Source organism: Thalassophryne amazonica, chromosome 8, assembly GCF_902500255.1.
Source record: "Thalassophryne amazonica chromosome 8, fThaAma1.1, whole genome shotgun sequence".
Classification (NCBI taxonomy): Eukaryota; Metazoa; Chordata; class Actinopteri; order Batrachoidiformes; family Batrachoididae; genus Thalassophryne; species Thalassophryne amazonica.
In genome coordinates this window covers 97,789,457-97,811,187 of record NC_047110.1, presented here as the reverse complement: position 1 = coordinate 97,811,187, position 21,731 = coordinate 97,789,457, and the positions used below count along the sequence as shown (strand labels likewise).

The following is a 21,731-nucleotide window of genomic DNA, read 5'->3' as shown; positions in this document are numbered from 1 at the left end:
TTTTCTCCTGACCCTGAGACCCATGTACGGCATGTACGTCAGGTCCTGCAGCGGTTGTTGGAGAACCGGTTGTTTGTGAAGGGCGAGAAGTGTGAGTTTCACCGCACTTCTTTGTCCTTCCTGGGGTTTATCATCTCCTCCAACTCCGTCGCCCCGGATCCGGCCAAGGTCGCAGCGGTGAGAGACTGGCCCCAACCTACAAGCCGTAGGAAGCTGCAACAGTTCCTCGGCTTCGCAAATTTCTACAGGAGGTTCATTAAGGGGTATAGTCAGGTAGTTAGCCCCCTGACGGCCCTGACCTCACCAAAAGTTCCCTTCACCTGGTCGGATCGGTGCGAAGCCGCGTTTAGGGAGTTGAAACGCCGGTTCTCGACTGCACCGGTCTTGGTGCAGCCCGATCCTGGTCGCCAGTTTGTGGTTGAAGTGGACGCCTCTGACTCAGGGATAGGAGCCGTGCTATCCCAGAGCGGAGAAACCGATAAGGTTCTTCACCCGTGTGCCTATTTTTCCCACAGGTTGACCCCAGCAGAGCGGAACTATGACGTGGGCAATCGAGAGCTCCTTGCGGTGAAAGAGGCCCTTGAGGAGTGGAGACACCTGCTGGAGGGAGCGTCAGTGCCTTTCACGGTTTTCACTGACCACCGGAACCTGGAGTATACCCCAGGCAAGCTGGTCACTGTTTTTCGGCCGTTTTGACTTCCGGATCACCTACCGCCCCGGGACCAAAAACCAAAGATCGGATGCCCTGTCCCGGGTGCATGAACAGGAAGTCAAGACCGAGCTGTCGGATCCACCGGAACCCATTCTCCTGGAGTCCACTATCGTGGCTGCTCTGACCTGGGACGTGGAGAAGACCGTCCGGGAGGCCCTGGCACGGAGCCTGGATCCCGGAACAGGGCCGAAGAACAGACTATACGTCCCACCAGAAGCCAGAGCTGCCGTTCTGGACTTCTGTCACGGGTCCAAGCTCTCCTGCCACCCAGGGGTGCGTAGGACCGTGGCAGTAGTCTGGCAGCGCTTCTGAGAGGTCGGTGTGCCCTCGGTCCAGGCCCACCTGCGGAGATGCCGTCGGGTGTGGCGCACCGCCCGTTCGGCCTTGTTGAGGGCCCGGACGAGGGCTAAAGCCCATGCAGACTGTCGACGGTCCCCGGCCCCCACTTACCAGCCCGGGCAGGAGGTGTGGCTTTCCACCAAGGACATTCCACTCCAGGTTGAGTCCCCCAAGTTGAAAGACCGATTCATTGGACCCTTCCCCATCCTCAAGGTCCTCAGTCCTACCGCAGTGAGGCTCCAATTCCCGGCCTCACTGCGGATCCATCCGGTCTTTCATGTCTCCAGGATAAAACCGCATCACACCTCGCCCCTCTGTGCACCCGGTCCAGCGCCGCCTCCTGCCCGTATTATCGACGGTGAGCCGGCTTGGACAGTTCGCCGGCTCTTGGACGTCCGTCGAATGGGCCGGGGTTTCCAGTATTTGGTGGACTGGGAGGGGTATGGACACGAAGAATGCTCCTGGGTGAAGAGGAGCTTCATCCTGGACCCGGCCCTCCTGGCCGATTTCTATTGTCGCCACCCGGACAAGCCTGGTCGGGCGCCAGGAGGCGCCCGTTGAGGGGGGGGTCCTGTTGTGTGGGCCGCTGAAGAGGAGGTACTGCTGGCCCACCACCAGAAGGCGCCCTGCCTGAAGTGCGGGCTTCAGGCACGAGAGGGCGCTGCCGCCTCAGGAACAAGCCGTGGTGACAGCTGTCACCCATCATCCGTGACAACTGTCACTAATCATCACATCTGGTATAAAAGCAGGAAGACACCTCCACCAAACTGCCGAGATATCATCTTCATCTGGAGGTAATACTCTCAGCCTTTTTGTGAGATTTATAAATCTGTTATTGTGAGTGTTTGCAGGAGAACCGGTCGTTTTTGCGGAGGCTGTGCAAGACGGTGCTCCTTTTCATCTGAGACCGCTGCAACGTGTTGAGTGAGAGGTGAAGGTGGCATTCCCACCATTGTTACTGGGTGTTCACACACCCACCCTTTGACTGTCTTTTGCTTTCTGCCAGCAGTACCAGATCCGACACGCCGGGAAGGTGGCCACCTGGGGACTCCGGGACTTGGCGGCTCCAGTATTCCTCGGGTTCAGGTGGCGGTGGAAATCGTGTGGTTCCGGTTCGTTTCCAGACGGGCGTCTCCTATCGTCGAGCCTGCCCACACGACACCTTTATTAATTGACTGTTGCACATTCTGAATCTGCTGTGTTTGGTTGTGACATTCACAACAGTAAAGTGTTATAATTTGACTCCTTCCATTGTCCGTTCATTTACGCCCCCTGTTGTGGGTCCGTGTCCGTGGGAGGAGTCGTCCAGCCCCTCATCGGAATTCCTTTGTCTGAGAAGTTGCGAGAGACTGGCACTTTGTTTGATCAAAGTTTTTTCTAAACCTGTGAGACACATCGAAGTGGACACGGTTCGAAAAATTAAGCTGGTTTTCGGTGAAAATTTTACGTCGCACAGCGCTCTCAGGCACCGTCGTCAGCCTGTTTCAAGCTGAAAACCTCCACATTTCAGGTTCTATTGAGCCAGGACGTCGTGAGAGAACAGAGAAGTTTCAGAAGAAGTCGGTTTCAGCATTTTATCCGGATATTCCACTGTTAAAGGAGATTTTTTTAATGAAAGATGTGCGGACGGATTGCAGCGTCGGCTAGCAGCCGCTGCGACGCTCCGCCACAGGAAAAACACCTCTGTTGGAAGCCTTAAGGACAAGTTGGAACATGTCCAGCTGTTAAACAATTTCTCATATACTCACTCCACTGAAAGCCATCAAAAGCCGCCTGGATTTTACAAATGCTTATCAACACGGAGGTGTTTTTCCTGTGCCGCCGCACCGCGCCGGCTGCATCCCAAAGCGCGGACCCGTCCGCACGTCTTTCATTAAAAAAATCTCCTTTAACAGTGGAATATCCGGATAAAATGCTGAAACCGACTTATTCTGAAACTTCTCTGTTCTCTTACGACGTGCTGGATCAATAGAGCCTGAAATGTGGAGGTTTTCAGCTTGAAACAGGCTGACGACGGCGCCTGAGAGCGCTGCGCGACGTCTCGCACCGTGGGAAGTCCTTAAAGCGACAGTATCACCTCAAAATCTCTCATCAGCCATTAAAATTTTCACGGAAAACCAGCTTAATTTTTCAAACCGTGTCCACTTCGATGTGTCTCACAGGTTTAGAAAAAATTTTGATCAAACAAAGCGCCAGTCTCTCAGCAACTTCTCAGACAAAGGAATTCCGACGAGGGGCTGGACGACTCCTCCCACAAGGAGTGCCCACAGGCGAATGACGTCACCGACAGCCGTGGAAAAACTCACGCATGCGCACGAGGGTTCAAGCATGTCTGACGTAAAAACATATGAATGAAATCCATATAGTTTTTGAAAAAATAAAAAGGACCTATACTGTATTGACAGCCCTCGTACTATACTTTCACTAAAGTAACATGAAGCATACAATGACATGGCCAAATTTCTTCTCTATTACCATGCGTAGAACAGGCAATTCAGCTAGTAAACTTTTATTTCTGTTTAAAATTCCAAATATGATTTGGTTGTCATGGTGACTCATTTATACAGAAAGGTATTATCCTGTTTTGGTCAGTGTAACTTAATTGCCAATAAAGCACTATGGTTTTTGTTGCCATTTTTTGGACCCTTGTTCATTAATTGATTAAATGATGCATTGCAGCTCGAGATATCCATCCATTGATTTTCTATACCCGCTTACTCCAATTAAGGGTCACGGGGCGCTGGAGCCTATCCCAGCAGTCATGGGGCATGAAGCGGAGTACCCCCTGGACAGGGCCATATTTATATATATATATATATATATATATATATATATATATTATACAAATAATGGATGGTAAGGAGTCCAACATAGAGAAACATTGGATGAAGAAAAGTTATATTGGACGAGGCGTAGCACTTTTGGTTTTGCTCCCATTTTGTATGAGATGAACTCAAAGATCTAAAACTTTTTCCATATACACAATATCACCATTTCCCTCAAATATTGTTCACAAACCAGTCTAAATCTGTGATAGTGAGCACTTCTCCTTTGCTGAGATAATCCATCCCACCTCACAGGTGTGCCATATCAAGATGCTGATTAGACACCATGATTAGTGCACAGGTGTGCCTTAGACTGCCCACAATAAAAGACCACTCTGAAAGATGCTGTTTTATCACACAGCACAATGCCACAGATGTCGCAAGATTTGAGGGAGCGTGCAATTGGCATGCTGACAGCAGGAATGTCAACCAGAGCTGTTGCTCGTGTATTGAATGTTCATTTCTCTACCATGAGTCGTCTCCAAAGGCGTTTCAGAGAATTTGGCAGTACATCCAACCAGCCTCACAACTACAGACCACGTGTAACCACACCAGCCCAGGACCTCCACATCCAGCATGTTCACCTCCAAGATCGTCTGAGACCAGCCACTCGGACAGCTGCTGAAACAATCGGTTTGCATAACCAAAGAATTTCTGCACAAACTGTCAGAAACCGTCTCAGGGAAGCTCATCTGCATGCTCGTCGTCCTCATCGGGGTCTCGACCTGACTCCAGTTTGTCGTCGTAACCGTCTTGAGTGGGCAAATGTTCACATTCGCTGGCGTTTGGCACGCTGGAGAGGTGTTCTCTTCACGGATGAATCCCTGTTCACACTGTCCAGGGCAGATGGCAGACAGTGTGTGGCGTTGTGTGGGTGAGCGGTTTTCTGATGTCAATGTTGTGGTTCGAGTGGCCCATGGTGGCGGTGGGGTTATGGTATGGGCAGGCATCTGTTATGGACAAAGAACACAGGTGCATTTTACTCATGGCATTTTGAATGCACAGAGATACCGTGACGAGATCCTGAGGCCCATTGTTGTGCCATACATCCAAGAACATCACCTCATGTTGCAGCAGGATAATGCACGGCCCCATGTTGCAAGGATCTGTACACAATTCTTGGAAGCTGAAAATGTCCCAGTTCTTGCATGGCGGGCATACTCACCGGACATGTCACCCATTGAGCATGTTTGGGATGCTCTGGACCGGCGTATATGACAGCGTGTACCAGTTCCTGCCAATATCCAGCAACTTCGCACAGCCATTGAATAGGAGTGGACCAACATTCCACAGGCCACAATTGACAACCTGATCAACTCTATGCGAAGGAGATGTGTTGCACTGCATGAGGCAAATGGTGGTCACACCAGATACTGACTGGTATCCCCCCCAATAAAACAAAACTGCACCTTTCAGAGTGGCCTTTTATTGTGGGCAGTCTAAGGCACACCTGTGCACTAATCATGGTGTCTAATCAGCATCTTGGTATGGCACACCTGTGAGGTGGGATGGATTATCTCAGCAAAGGAGAAGTGCTCACTATCACAGATTTAGACTGGTTTGTGAACAATATTTGAGGGAAATGGTGATATTGTGTATGTGGAAAAAGTTTTAGATCTTTGAGTTCATCTCATACAAAATGGGAGCAAAACCAAAAGTGTTGCGTTTATATTTTTGAGTGTGTATATATGTGTATATATATATATATGTGTATATATGTGTGCACATTCACACCTACGCACCCGGGGAGAACACGCAAACTCCACACAGAATGGCCACGTCAGAATCGAACACACAGCCTTCTTGGTGTACAGCAGTGCCAACCACTGTGCTGCCAGCTCGAGATATTGTAATTTTTTTTTTTTTTTTTTTTGTAATTCTGCTAATTGTATACCAGTGTTTTTTTTCTGTATTTCTTCTCAACAAGATATTTTGTGGCATGTGTTTATTAGTGTCACCACTAATGCACTAGTGCACCAAAACCCAATATTAAACTGACCCTGGTACTAAATTATTAAAGAGCATTGATAACATCCGCCCATTAACTGTACAGTAGTGGAGAAATTAAGGAAATAAATTTAGAACTCTCTCTCATTTGGAGCCTTGTGTGCAGAGCTGAAGGCAGGTCTTCTTGTCACATCTTCTCTTTGCCTCAATCTGTCTCTCTCGCCGCATTGGCAACTTGTATTTGCGTATGTGAGATTGTGTTTTCCTGACTGCATGTGTTTGTGCGACTGCTCATGTTATAGCTGTGTCACATATTGATTTTTGGTTTAAACCTTGCAGACAGGGAGCATGAGGGACGTGTTCCAGAACCATCCCAGACACATGTGGTGCATCACGTGAAACTCTCCCCTCTTGAGAATAGCCCCAGTGCCTGTGTTCTGCACGTGTGCCGTGAGCTAGCGGCATGCAGTTAAATAGTTAAATATTGAACACCTTTTACTGAACTTTCTATGACTGGCAAACAACACACAGCTTTGAAAAATATAAACTTATTTTAAAAAAAAATGCTGCAGTGACTGAAAAGTCACATGATTGCTGTCCATTTATGAGAACTCACTTTCTCCTCTTTCCAAGCAGAGCTCCACACAGAGCTCCATACGACCCAAACTCTGGGTTATACAAATTATATAAAAGCACAAAGTTGATGGTGAGTATACATGTACTTAATATCCATATTTATATTTTTGTGTTGATATATTAAAACCTTTGGTGCAGGGTGGTTTAAGGCAGGTGCTGTTGGGCATGTGGTAGTTAAACAAACAAACGAACAAAAAACCAGCCCACACACTCACACATGCACACACAAGAAAAGGCCAAACTGATATTGTATCACTTCCTGTTCCGGAGTACAGCGGTGTTTTGTTGTATCTGTTAGCTGTTTAATCTGCGCAGTTAGATTGATCTAGTTAACTAGATAACGATTTGTTTCACAGTGTTATTTTCACGTGCCTTAACTAAAGCACTCCCTCTGCTGAATCACCTCTAAATTATTTACACGTTATTCACTTTGCGTGTTTTTAGGAATCCGCTAGCTTAGCGCAGCTACTAGCTCTTAGCCGGTTTAGCATGGCGGCTTCTCCTGTCTCTCCCGCACTTTTCTGCTCTGGGTGTGAAATGTTTAGTTATTCCTCGACCTCCTTTAGCAGTAAGGGTACTTGTAATAAGTGTAGCTTATTCGTAGCTTTGGAGGCCAGGCTGGGCGAATTGGAGACTCGGCTCCGCACCGTGGAAAATTCTACAGCTAGCCAGGCCCCTGTAGTCGGTGCGGACCAAGGTAGCTTAGCCGCCGTTAGTTTCCCTCTGGCAGATCCCGAGCAGCCGGGAAAGCAGGCCGACTGGGTGACTGTGAGGAGGAAGCGTAGTTCTAAACAGAAGCCCCCTGTACACCGTCAACCCGTTCACATTTCTAACCGTTTTTCCCAACTCGGCGACACACCCGCCGAGGAACAAACTCTGGTTATTGGCGACTCTGTTTTGAGAAATGTGAAGTTAGCGACACCAGCAACCATAGTCAATTGTCTTCCGGGGGCCAGAGCAGGCGACATTGAAGGAAATTTGAAACTGCTGGCTAAGGCTAAGCGTAAATTTGGTAAGATTGTAATTCACGTCGGCAGTAATGACACCCGGTTACGCCAATCGGAGGTCACTAAAATTAACATTGAATCGGTGTGTAACTTTGCAAAAACAATGTTGGAATCTGTAGTTTTCTCTGGGCCCCTCCCCAATCGGACCGGGAGTGACATGTTTAGCCGCATGTTCTCCTTGAATTGCTGTCTGTCTGAGTGGTGTCCAAAAAGTGAGGTGGGCTTCATAGATAATTGGCAAAGCTTCTGGGGAAAACCTGGTCTTGTTAGGAGAGACGGCATCCATCCCACTTTGGATGGAGCAGCTCTCATTTCTAGAAATCTGGCCAATTTTCTTAAATCCTCCAAACCGTGACTATCCAGGGTTGGGACCAGGAAGCAGAGTTGTAGTCTTACACACCTCTCTGCAGCTTCTCTCCCCCTGCCATCCCCTCATTACCCCATCCCCGTAGAGACGGTGCCTGCTCCCAGACTACCAATAACCAGCAAAAATCTATTTAAGCATAAAAATTCAAAAATAAAAAATAATATAGCACCTTCAACTGCACCACAGACTAAAACAGTTAAATGTGGTCTATTAAACATTAGGTCTCTCTCTTCTAAGTCTCTGTTAGTAAATGATATAATAATTGATCAACATATTGATTTATTCTGCCTTACAGAAACCTGGTTACAGCAGGATGAATATGTTAGTTTAAATGAGTCAACACCCCCGAGTCACACTAACTGCCAGAACGCTCGTAGCACGGGCCGAGGCGGAGGATTAGCAGCAATCTTCCATTCCAGCTTATTAATTAATCAAAAACCCAGACAGAGCTTTAATTCATTTGAAAGCTTGACTCTTAGTCTTGTCCATCCAAATTGGAAGTCCCAAAAACCAGTTTTATTTGTTGTTATCTATCGTCCTCCTGGTTGTTACTGTGAGTTTCTCTGTGAATTTTCAGAACTTTTGTCTGACTTAGTGCTTAGCTCAGATAAGATAATTATAGTGGGCGATTTTAACATCCACACAGATGCTGAGAATGACAGCCTCAACACTGTATTTAATCTATTATTAGACTCAATTGGCTTTGCTCAAAATGTAAATGAGTCCACCCACCACTTTAATCATATGTTAGATCTTGTTCTGACTTATGGTATGGAAATTGAAGACTTAACAGTATTCCCTGAAAACTCCCTTCTGTCTGATCATTTCTTAATAACATTTACATTTACTCTGATGGACTACCCAGCAGTGGGGAATAAGTTTCATTACACTAGAAGTCTTTCAGAAAGTGCTGTAACTAGGTTTAAGGATATGTTTCCTTCTTTATGTTCCCTAATGCCATATACCAACACAGTGCAGAGTAGCTACCTAAACTCTGTAAGTGAGATAGAGTATCTCGTCAATAGTTTTACATCCTCATTGAAGACAACTTTGGATGCTGTAGCTCCTCTGAAAAAGAGAGCTTTAAATCAGAAGTGCCTGACTCCGTGGTATAACTCACAAACTCGCAGCTTAAAGCAGATAACCCGTAAGTTGGAGAGGAAATGGCGTCTCACTAATTTAGAAGATCTTCACTTAGCCTGGAAAAAGAGTCTGTTGCTCTATAAAAAGCCCTCCGTAAAGCTAGGACATCTTACTACTCATCACTAATTGAAGAAAATAAGAACAACCCCAGGTTTCTTTTCAGCACTGTAGCCAGGCTGACAAAGAGTCAGAGCTCTATTGAGCCGAGTATTCCTTTAACTTTAACTAGTAATGACTTCATGACTTTCTTTGCTAATAAAATTTTAACTATTAGAGAAAAAAATACTCATAACCATCCCAAAGACGTATCGTTATCTTTGGCTGCTTTCAGTGATGCCGGTATTTGGTTAGACTCTTTCTCTCAGATTGTTCTGTCTGAGTTATTTTCATTAGTTACTTCATCCAAACCTTCAACATGTCTATTAGACCCCATTCCTACCAGGCTGCTCAAGGAAGCCCTACCATTATTTAATGCTTCGATCTTAAATATGATCAATTTATCTTTATTAGTTGGCTATGTACCACAGGCTTTTAAGGTGGCAGTAATTAAACCATTACTTAAAAAGCCATCACTTGACCCAGCTATCTTAGCTAATTATAGGCCAATCTCCAACCTTCCTTTTCTCTCAAAAATTCTTGAAAGGGTAGTTGTAAAACAGCTAACTGATCATCTGCAGAGGAATGGTCTATTTGAAGAGTTTCAGTCAGGTTTTAGAATTCATCATAGTACAGAAACAGCATTAGTGAAGGTTACAAATGATCTTCTTATGGCCTCAGACAGTGGACTTATCTCTGTGCTTGTTCTGTTAGACCTCAGTGCTGCTTTTGATACTGTTGACCATAAAATTTTATTGCAGAGATTAGAGCATGCCATAGGTATTAAAGGCACTGCGCTGCGGTGGTTTGAATCATATTTATCTAATAGATTACAATTTGTTCATGTAAATGGGGAATCTTCTTCACAGACTAAGGTTAATTATGGAGTTCCACAAGGTTCTCTGCTAGGACCAATTTTATTCACTTTATACATGCTTCCCTTAGGCAGTATTATTAGATGGCATTGCTTAAATTTTCATTGTTACGCAGATGATACCCAGCTTTATCTATCCATGAAGCCAGAGGACACACACCAATTAGCTAAACTGCAGGATTGTCTTACAGACATAAGGACATGGATGACCTCTAATTTCCTGCTTTTAAACTCAGATAAAACTGAAGTTATTGTACTTGGCCCCACAAATCTTAGAAACATGGTGTCTAACCAGATCCTTACTCTGGATGGCATTACCCTGACCTCTAATAATACTGTGAGAAATCTTGGAGTCATTTTTGATCAGGATATGTCATTCAAAGCGCATATTAAACAAATATGTAAGACTGCTTTTTTGCATTTGCGCAATATCTCTAAAATTAGAAAGGTCTTGTCTCAGAGTGATGCTGAAAAACTAATTCATGCATTTATTTCCTCTAGGCTGGACTATTGTAATTCATTATTATCAGGTTGTCCTAAAAGTTCCCTGAAAAGCCTTCAGTTAATTCAAAATGCTGCAGCTAGAGTACTGACAGGGACTAGAAGGAGAGAGCATATCTCACCCATATTGGCCTCTCTTCATTGGCTTCCTGTTAATTCTAGAATAGAATTTAAAATTCTTCTTCTTACTCATAAGGTTTTGAATAATCAGGTCCCTTCTTATCTTAGGGACCTCATAGTACCATATCACCTCAATAGAGCGCTTTGCTCTCAGACTGCAGGCTTACTTGTAGTTCCTAGGGTTTGTAAGAGTAGAATGGGAGGCAGAGCCTTCAGCTTTCAGGCTCCTCTCCTGTGGAACCAGCTCCCAATTCGAATCAGGGAGACAGACACCCTCTCTACTTTTAAGATTAGACTTAAAACTTTCCTTTTTGCTAAAGCTTATAGTTAGGGCTGGATCAGGTGACCCTGAACCATCCCTTAGTTATGCTGCTATAGACTTAGACTGCTGGGGGGTTCCCATAATGCACTGAGTGTTTCTTTATCTTTTTGCTCTGTATGCACCACTCTGCATTTAATCATTAGTGATTGATCTCTGCTCCCCTCCACAGCATGTCTTTTTCCTGGTTCTCTCCCTCAGCCCCAACCAGTCCCAGCAGAAGACTGCCCCTCCCTGAGCCTGGTTCTGCTGGAGGTTTCTTCCTGTTAAAAGGGAGTTTTTCCTTCCCACTGTCGCCAAGTGCTTGCTCACAGGGGGTTGTTTTGACCATTGGGGTTTTTTACGTAATTATTGTATGGCCTTGCCTTACAATATAAAGCGCCTTGGGGCAACTGTTTGTTGTGATTTGGCGCTATATAAATAAAATTGATTGATTGATTGATTGATTGAATGCACACTGCAGAACTGTAACAGGAGATACTGATTGACAGCAGACAGGATGAGTTCATCAATAAAATCACCTGGTGGAGTGATTACAAAGAAACCTGCACCCTCTTTGCCGTCACCTTTACCACCAAATAACACTGATAAGTACACCCTTAAAGTGCCGACCCGATAACCATTCCTTGTTGCTGTGTTTCTGTTGACATTTTAAGGTATTCTTTTTGTTAGCTTATTAAAAGAGATGGTTGCTGATTTCCTTACCTGTGTATTGCCTGACATTATTTCCTACTCTTTTTGTGTTGTGTCCAGGAGCTGGAGACAGCCCTTTTGGAGCGGGACTTGGAGTTTTTAGGAGACCTTGTTGCTTGTCTATTGCAGGGTTGCTACCAGCGCAATGATATCGCGTGAGTATAAAATATGAACCACAATTTGGGGTATTGCTCAAGACCATTAACTTGCAGGGTTGTAATAATTTGTCATTATGGTTAATGCAGTCACGGCTTTTTTAATCTATTTTTTATATAATACTTTGAACAAAACTTCCACATAAAAAATGCATTTTATTTGTAAATTTTTTGTTCATATTTGAAAACATGGCTATTTGATTGTCTGCAAACATTAAACAAACACCTTAAAGGGGATAGAGAATCAGAATCATCTTTTTCATGTTTTTGGTGTTAGTTCAGAGTCTCCCCGCTGTGGGGAATACACACGAAGTGCCAGCAAGTTTCAGAACCTCTGTTTCAAGTATTTCTCCTTTTTTGAATTGCCCCTAGAAAACAGGCCAGTCCGTTTTTGAGAGAAAACTTACATCACTTTTTCACCAATAGCCCCCCCACACACACACCCACACCCTTTCACACACGCCCCTTCAAAATTAATTATTCATAAGGTTGTGCCCACCCATTCGTAACACTCGAAGAGAAGCAATTGCGAGCTACAGGTGTGCTTTCCCAGGCTGTTTTAGCGGACTACGATCTTCCCACGGAAAGCAATGTATGCGATCACTGGCTTTTATTCATTTTTAACCGCATCCCCAGTACATACAACCGCCGACTATTTCTTTGCTCTGCGCATTTCACGGAGGACTGTTTCACAAACCTTGCACGATTTCAAGCTGGCTTCAGTCGGCATTTAATACTCAGTAGAGGGTCAGTCCCTACTCTGCGACAAAATCAACCCCAGCAATCAGTACAGCCTGTTTTTTTATCACATTTTCTTTTGTTTTAAATTTGTGTTGCGCCATATTCCTGTTGTAAGAATTGCACGTTAGAATGGCACGTTAGCTCTGGTTTGTTCCTCTAAAGGGAATGAGCTAACCCCTTAGCAGCTAGGGATGTGTATCGAGAACCAGTTCCTTTTGGGTATCGTTAAGAAATGACTCAATCCACCGACATCAATAAGTTTTGTGCGATTATGTTAACGATTATGTTATCGGTCCTTCAGAGTGGCCGTTGTTTTGGGGGGTTTGTCAGGAAAATTATAATTCTGTATTGATTACAGATTGATTACATTGATTACCGTAAACAACGTTTCTGCAGCGCGGCTTTGCTTTGAACCTTGAACCAATCGAAGCAGTGCTTCACAGATTGAAGCAATGCTTCGATTATTCTTTCTTTCTTTTGCTTAATTTTCTCCTGATAAAACCCTAAAGAGCATACATCTGTGAGTATTATTTACCTTTTCTATGTTAAACCGACCTGTTATGTTCTTCTGAAACAGTTGATAGATGTATTTTATAACTTAAAAACGGGAGCAATGCTAACACGTTAGCATGTCTATGGCATTTTCAGTGTTAAAAGTTAGCATTGCAGCTGTCATCATGTTCGGGTGCATTTGTTTTCAAATTGTAATAATTCTTAAATTCATTTTTGTTTACATGTTAATAATCTAATGATTATTATATACAATTTTAGAGAAAGAGGCAAAAAAACCCGAGTAGAAACACAACAGAAAATATAAAAGCAATGAAAATAAATAAATAATGCTTTCTTTTCAGTGAGAGCAAGGGCAGCCAATCAAACAACGGCAACCGATCAGCGCCACCTACTTGCATTTCATAATGAGGTTGCCAAATAACCTCTGAAACGACGCCATTAAAGGCAAACGAGGCATTCTAAACCCAGCATAGTAACATAGCTGTTTCAGAGAGCCTTTTAGGAAGGTTTTGAGCCATTACAGACCCAACCAATTTTTGGGGGGCTACATATCACATCACAAAACAAGGATTAATGTCCCATTCAACCTCTCTCTATCACCTTTAAACAAATGGTTATTTTTTAATTGTGACTTGTTTTAGCCCATTTATCAAAAGGTCTATGAGATTTGAATTGATGGGCTCCAAACTTCTATGTTGTACGTCAGCAGCAGAGTGACACTTGTGTTTACATTTGAGTTGTTACTTTGGTTAATTATTTGAACAATATGGCAGGTACATAAGTATTTGGACATTGACATAATCTGAGTGTTTTTTTTGTTTTTTTTTTCTGTAATTTTGTCTCTGTACATGAATGGAGTTGAAGCAGCCAAGTGTGTACATCTGATCCTGTCAAATCTCAACAGTGAAGCAGATTATGTCCTGATTGGTATTTGGCTAGGAGACTGCTTAGGAAGACCAGGGGTTGTATGTGTTTGTCCAAGTACAACTGGAGTTGCATCAAGAATGTCATCCAGTGTAAAACCTGTGCCACATCATAATGCGGATCTACATATACTGTAACCACTGTGGCAACCCCAAGAAACTGGGAGCAGTCCAACGGCTAACAACAACATGAATGGAGTTGAATTGAAAGTCTTTGTGCTTGCAATGTCGACTTTCAGCTATAGTTCAAGGGGATTAACAAAATATCACATTAAAAGTTTAACAATTACGGCAACTTTTATACACAGACCCTCTATTTTCTAAGTAATTGGCCAAACAAAATATAAAAGCCAATGTTAAATATGTATATACACACACACACACACACACACACAGATCACTGTTCTCTCAGGGGTTCAACAGTTGTTAGCCAATGTGGCTAATTGGTGGCAGTTTCGGTTAGTCACATGGGAAGATGATAACCCACACACTGATTTAAAAAAAAAAAATGCAAATACACACAGCTGTACAGATCATGTTTGGGAGAATGCAGTGCTGCCATGTGTGGCCACTTCCTTCACACTGTGTAACTGCCTTGGGCCCTGGATGCCAACCACCCAGTCAGACAACAGCATCACCACCAATCACCGAAGTAACCATCAATCTCCCACAGCCAGGTGAAACTCAGGTGTCCTCTTTGGCCTCTCTAGCCACTGGAGTCTTCAGCAATGCTGCACCTGCATGCTGGATTATGTTCAAAGACACATGCCACACGGCCAAAAGCTGAAATTACTGCACAATGCAGGTGATACTCCTCATCTGTTTCCCTAAGTAACTGTTTACTTGACAGACAGTCATTCCAGCTGTACCAAAGGATTCTCTAAAGAAACCTTGCACCAAAGATATCCAGCTGTCACTTGAGGTCAGTGGTTAGCCTCTGAGCCTTACAATCTTACAGTAAGACAGGAAGCACAAGGACCCTAGAGACCTTCTTACTCCTGCACAGGTATTGGCATGGCCCAGCGACCTCATAACTCCACAAGCATTAAGTATAAGCTGGTTCTCATTCAAAATGTATAATAACTCAGTCATAACACACAGGATCCTGAGTAACCTACACACACTGTGTTTAGGAAGTATGACTCATGGGCAAAATGACTCGCTGAGGAGTCTGAATTTAGTCACCATGTGTGAATTAAACCCTGAACAACAACAAAACCACTGAAACTTTTCTCTACCTGTGAAGAAGTCATAGGAGAAAATGAGCATGTAGCAGAGGTTGCTTTTCCAATCCACAGATGTGTGTTTGTTTGTTCTCTTATGGGACTTCCCCTCTTTGTGCCTCTTATTCTAATTGACAAGTAGTGTAGCCGTACCAGTAAAATGATAAGGAAAAAGACAGGAATGATCCAATTTCTCTGCCCAGGTGGCCAGTAATAGCAGGACAACCTGCTTTATTGGACTGGACAGGTGCTGGCATCCTGGGGGTGGCTGCTCAATACTGCCCTTTCACAGAGCTGCCCTTTTCATCCGCACATGTTAAATGCTCAGCCAGAGTGGGTGAAAAGATGGAGGGACGATGTTGGAGAGACTAAGAGACAGAATGGAGAGAGAGAGAGATGGTGTATTGAGGAGAGGGGAGCCTGCAGCTGTGTGAAAAGTGCACACTGTGCTTTCAAGATAAGCCACTTTTTTTTGTCTCTTTCTCTGTGCAGTTGCATGAATGCTCACCCCTGCACTCAGCCCTTGTTCTGTTCAGTTGGAACTGAATGGTAGAGATTAATCTGCTAAATCTGAACTGGAACCAGCTCCCAGTAATAACAGTTGTATAAACACACTGCCATTTGTGAAAACACCTTTTTTTTCCAGCACCTGTCTTTAATCTCACAGAGCAGGTACCTCAGTGGGATAGGAGATGTGTTACCAATATGTTGACCTGGGTTTCATTCCTAGTCATGCTACCTGTCTGTGTACTTGGACAAGGCACTTCATTTTGATTGTCCCAGTCCACTCAGTTGTAAATGGGTACCTGCTTTGGCTGGGAATGTGATGGACAGGTGTCCCATCCAGAAGGAAATTCAACTTATTACATTTCATATAGCACCAAATCACAACAAAGCTGTCTCAAGGTACTTCACACAAGTAAGGTCTAGCCTTACCAACCGCTAGAGCAGGGGTTCTCAATCTGGTCCTCAAGGACTCCTGAACCTGTGTATTTTCCATCTCTCTCTGCTTTGCCAAAGCTGATTTGCTAATTCAGGTGCACAGCCACTCAACTCCTAACAGACACCTGAATTAGCAAGTCAGCTTGTGGCAGAGCAGGGAGAGATGGAAAATGTGCAGGTTCAGCGGTCCTTGAGGACCATGCCGACGACCAACCGGGCCCCCCTAAAAATAGTTCCGCCCTGCCTTCACTCGTTTCTGCTTAAAACTGCACTACAGTCATCATCTATCTCAGCGACAGCTATCTGAAGCTTTTGTACAACAATCATTTCCACATAAATTCAGCATTATTACATAATAAATGATGGCGGACCGATCAGAGTCCACAGCAGCTGCTGCTGCGCCTACATCATTTCAGACTGTCAGTAACAACTCGCTAATTGTCGCCTCATTTTCTGCTTAAAATTGACTTTAGAATGATTTAAGAGGTTTTACCTTGTCATCTGATGGTTAATAATCCCATTATTCCATTCGCTTTGGGTGTAGAGAGTCAGACGTCAGTCTCAAACGTGCTGCTATGGTCCCAAATGAAGCATGTGCACTGAAGGCAGGGCAGGTCAATTTTTAGTGGGGGCCGTTCGGTCTGCAACACCAGATTGAGAACCCCTGCACTGGAACAAGTGCACAGGCAACAATGGTAAGGAAAAACTCCCTCAGATGATATTGAGGAAGAAACCTCAAGCAAACCAGACTGAGAGGGGTGACCCACTGCTTTGACCATTCTAATAGTTACAAGTTTTTTTTACAAAGCTGAAGAAACAGAAAACAGGAAATCAAAACATCTGCTGCATCAGCTTCAGGCATGTCATCTCACGAACAGTCCAGCATCCCATTGTCCACAGGTGCCACTCCCACACATTGCTCTCTGCACCTTGGAGAAAGACAGAAGAGCACAATCAGTCAGCCAGAAAAACCACACCTAAGATATAATTCATCAGCATTAAATCGACAGGAAAGCAGAGAAAATACTAAGCTGATCCCCGACCTCCAGCCCGAAGCTTCACGAACAGACCCAGAATTCAGATAAAGTTGAGACTGAGACCTGTTCCATTACTGAAAACATTAATTTAAAAGGATAAGAAGCATAGTTCCATACTATGCCAGTATGGTAGCCATACGAAAGGGAGAATTAATGCGTTTTAATTCTGAACTTGAATGGCTCAATAGAATCTGAGTGTTTTATCTCCATAGAGAGATCATTCCACAAAACAGGTGCATGATAAGAGAAAGCTCTGTGGCCCGCAGACTTTTATTTACGCTAGGACACAGAGTAGTCCTGCGCCCTGAAAACTCAGAGGCCGGGCTGGTACGTAGGGTTTAATTAGGTCAGCTAAGTAGGGAGGTCCTAGTCTGTGAACAATTTTATAGGTTAATAGCAGAACCTTAAAATCTGATCTCACAGGGACAGGAAGCCAGTGAAGAGATGCCAAAATGGGTGTAATGTGGTCAAACCTTCTGCTTCCTGTCAAGAGTCTGGCAGCAGCATTTTGAATCATTTGGAGAGCCCTAATGCTGGACTGTGGTAAACCAGAAAATAGAACATTGCAGTAGTCCAATCTAGAAGAGACAAATGCATGAATCAGGGTATCTGCATCAGTCATAGACAGGATGATATGAATCTTTACTATATAGTGTGAAGATGTTTGAAAAGTGTGATTATGTGTGTATGTGTGCACGTATGTGTGTGTGTGTGTGTATATATATATATATATATGTGTGTGTGTGTGTGTGTGTGTGTGTGTGTGTGTGTGTGTGTGTGTGTGTGTGTGTGTGTGTGTGTGTGTGTGTGTGTGTGTGTGTGAACAAAGTGGTATCTTTTGTATATGTCTTTGAATTGATAAAATGTTGAAAGTTTTTATGAATGGTATACTTGAGGGGTGAGATATTATATGTTTACAGTATCAATAGTCTTTGTGCTAAATGGATTTTCTTTTCATTTACAAATGCTGTTATTTATAGTTAGACCTCAACCTGTCCAGGGACTACAGGTGGAAATTAGTATTTTTGCTATAACCTGTCACGATGCATCTTTCCTGTTTTTTTAGGTCAATGTATTATTGTGCACTGTCCCTGAGAAATAAAATCATACCATACCATTTCCCATGTGGAAGAAAGCAGTCCTTGTAATATCTTTAATGTGGAGGTCAAAGGACAATGTGGGATCAAAAATCACCCCAAGGTTTCTCACTTTGTGATGTATGACACACGAGCCTAGGTGTTAAGTGTTAGCTGGTCAAACTAATGCCGATATCTTGCTGGACCAAGAACCGTCATTTTGGTCTTCTCTGAGTTTAAAAGTAAGGAATTGCAGGACATCCAGCTTTTCACTGATGCATGGCAATCCTCTCAGGCAGGGGTATCCAACCTTTTTTGAACCAAGATCTACTTTTAAAGTTGACAGTGTATCAAGATCTACCAATCCACATTGAAAGCCATAGCATAGATACAATTTATTATGCACCAATATAATAACAGTTTTCTGGCACAGCAATAAAGTTTTAACAATAATAACACATTATTGAAGTAAATGTGCATGGTGCATAGAATAAGCACAAGTAGGCCTAGGACTGGCCCGTAACAACACAACAACAAAGGACCCAAATTATATACAATGTCTAATTTAAGTTGGAAAAGTTGTTCCCTACCTTAGTGGGACTTCTGGCACTGAGAGGAGGCAGCTAGTCACTCGTAGTCCGGACAGTAGGAGCAGAGTGCCAGCTGTAAGCAGGCCGCAAGTACAAATTACAGTCAAAATACAGATCCACCATTACAAATCGGTAATGGTGGATCTGTATTTTGACTTGATTTTCATGTGTGAAAAGGCAGACTCACACAAATATGTTGATGCAAAAAGTGCAAATTCTTTGCAGTTTGTCTGAGGTTGGGGTACTTCTCTTTCTGCATTAAATTCCAGAATTCATTCCAGGTGTTGCTCTGGATGTAAACTCAGTGTCATTTTCAGTGTGAGGATCTCATTCTCTAGCACACCTATCCAGGTAGTGATGCTTCAGAAATTCTTTTAATTTCAGGCAACAATTCAGAAAACCATTCCAAAAATGTACTTCTGTGTATCCTACATGTCCTCCAGCTGCGCACAGAACAGACGCCCCTGCAGACTCCTGGCCTAAACAGAGCATGCAATCTTGTTAGCCACATCTACCAAACCTTCCATATTTATGGACCGTTGTGCATTTAATGGCAGCCGGCATCCTTATTGGTGCATTGCTGCCACTTTCTGCGTCAGTCCGTTATAGCAGCACTAAATTCTGTTTTGTTTTTTTTTAATGTGATTGACTGGAACTCAGCCCGCGATCAATCGACTGGTTGAGCATGCCAGCTCAAATGTACATGAGGTTATCGGCATGTACATCAGCATAGTGGTGAAAGGTAATCCACAATGTCTGTGGCGTTTGGAAGCGCATGACTTTCACCCACTTCATGCTTCGGTATCCAAAGATGAGCACAAGTGGGTCTCAGGGCCAACATAGAACTATCTACTTTTAATACCAATTCAGATATTGTTGAATTGGTAATACCGTTTCAGCTCGGTGTGTGCAAAATGTGCATCGGATCATCAAACTAAATGATTGGCCTTTATTTTAATTTACAAATCTGTGTGGTTCTTAATGATGTGAACTTGGTAACTCTGGCCTAGGCTGACTGACCCACAACACTTTCTTAGGTCCCTGTCACACCTTGACGATTTAGGCAACGTATGCCGACCATATTAAAAATGCTGGCACATGATGAATTTTTTTTTCTTTTCACTGTTGGACATATACATAGCGTACTCATAACCAGTTGGGCGTACACATGTCTTATCCATAACTTATATATAACGTTTCAGTGAATTTACACCAACAACTACGTATTGTGTTGCTGGCGTACACAACTTATGCCCAAAAATAGTTCCACTTACGCAAAGCGTACAGCAGCATATCACTGATGAGCATGTGGTGATCACGTGTCATAGCCCTATAAATGGCTGCTGCTTGACGATCACCACACTACAAATCTCGGGGAGGTGATGGTCTAGTGGTTAAGTGTTGGGCTTAAGACCAGAGGATCCTCGGTTCAAATCGCAACCTCACCGGAAAATCACTAAGGGCCCTTGGGCAAATTACTTAATTCCCTAGTTGCTCCCAGTGTGTAGTGGGCGCCTTGCATGGCAGCAGCCTGACATGGGGATGAATGTGAGGCATTGATGTGTAATGCACTTTGAGCGTCTGATACAGATGGAAAGCGCGATATAAATGCAGTCTGTTTACCATTTATTTATTCCATTTACAAATCAAAGGATCAACATCGCCATCATGTCGAAACAAACTTCTGCTGGCAAGAACTCTCCCAGCCGAGGCTGTAGAGGTAGGCATAAGGAGGATCCATGATCACTCACACCGTCACCCTCGTGCTCAGCCTCTGGAGAAGATGCAAGGTCAAACACCTCTCGGGCTTCGTCCGTGGCCGTGCTGATGTTGAAGGGCAGCTAGTAGGTATTCTCGTTGCCTTGCTGGATCCTGCATGTCTGTTCACCATTGAGTCTGAAGAGTACTGTCAGGTTCCTCCTGGCAAACGTTTTTTTTTTTTATACCAGTCGCTGTCAATACGCCATTATATGGTAGCTGACATGTTACAGTAAAGGCCCTGTCACACCTTGAGGATTTAGCCTGCATATGCCGACCGCATTTAAACACGCTGGCATACGTCTAATAAATTAATGCAGATGTCACACCTTGATGATTATCCAGTGTCTGCCGACAGCCCTATTTCAACCCAGTGGTTCTGGTCGGTACTGCACCGTAGAAACTAATTTATTTAATTTTTTATTTGGTGGACCATTTTCATTGTGTACATTGTGGCTGTGGTAAACGTTGCCGTGAATGAATGGAGGGCTGTCTCTTTAAATGTTTAAAGCACCGGCTGCTTCCTAATCAGTGGGCCTGATCAGACCTGATCAGGTCTGATCAGTTATGGGTACGCTAAATATTATCTCGCCGTATTTCGAGTTATGAGTCACTTACAAGTAATGTGTGTGGGCGTGTGCATAACTTGCCTGCAACTTATGTCCTGTGTATACAGGACGTACGAGCCATACGCTGGCATAAGTTGAAAATTTTGTGCATACCCCAAAATTTTTGACGACCTCGTTGTACTAAGACGTATATCACTGTGCTTCAGCGTGCTCTTAACTTACACAAAACTTACCCAGAACTTATTAGACGTATGCCAATGTTTTTAATACACTCAGCAGACACTGGCTAAATCATCAAGGTGTGATAGGGTTTTTAAATTCTTACATAGGAAAAAATAAATAAAAATAAAGAATATTAAAAAGCTGGTGATAGTGGTGGATGGTATTCCAAATGAACTGGTATACATCATTAATACTTGGCTCACAGTTTGTACATACAGTCATACCCCTTTGTAGCAGGACGGTCCATTAAGTGTAGCTAAAGGTCCATTGTACTCCTGCATGGCACTTTTTTTTTCTTTTTTTTTTTCTGTGATCATGCACAGAGGTGCCTCAGTGTTCAGGGTGCCAGTAACTGGAAAAGGCCATGGTGATGCCTACATTTCACCTGGCTGTGACAAACAGA

At 43.8% G+C, this 21,731-nt stretch overlaps 1 long non-coding RNA gene across 1 annotated transcript; it reads left to right on the top strand.

Moving 5' to 3' along the window:
* The first annotated feature begins 1,868 nt into the window (after window positions 1–1,868).
* LOC117516156 lies at window positions 1,869–17,391 on the top strand. The gene is made up of 3 exons (XR_004562315.1): window positions 1,869–1,882; window positions 12,268–12,273; window positions 17,302–17,391. It is a non-coding gene; the product is annotated as an uncharacterized LOC117516156 (long non-coding RNA).
* The last annotated feature ends 4,340 nt before the right edge of the window (window positions 17,392–21,731 follow it).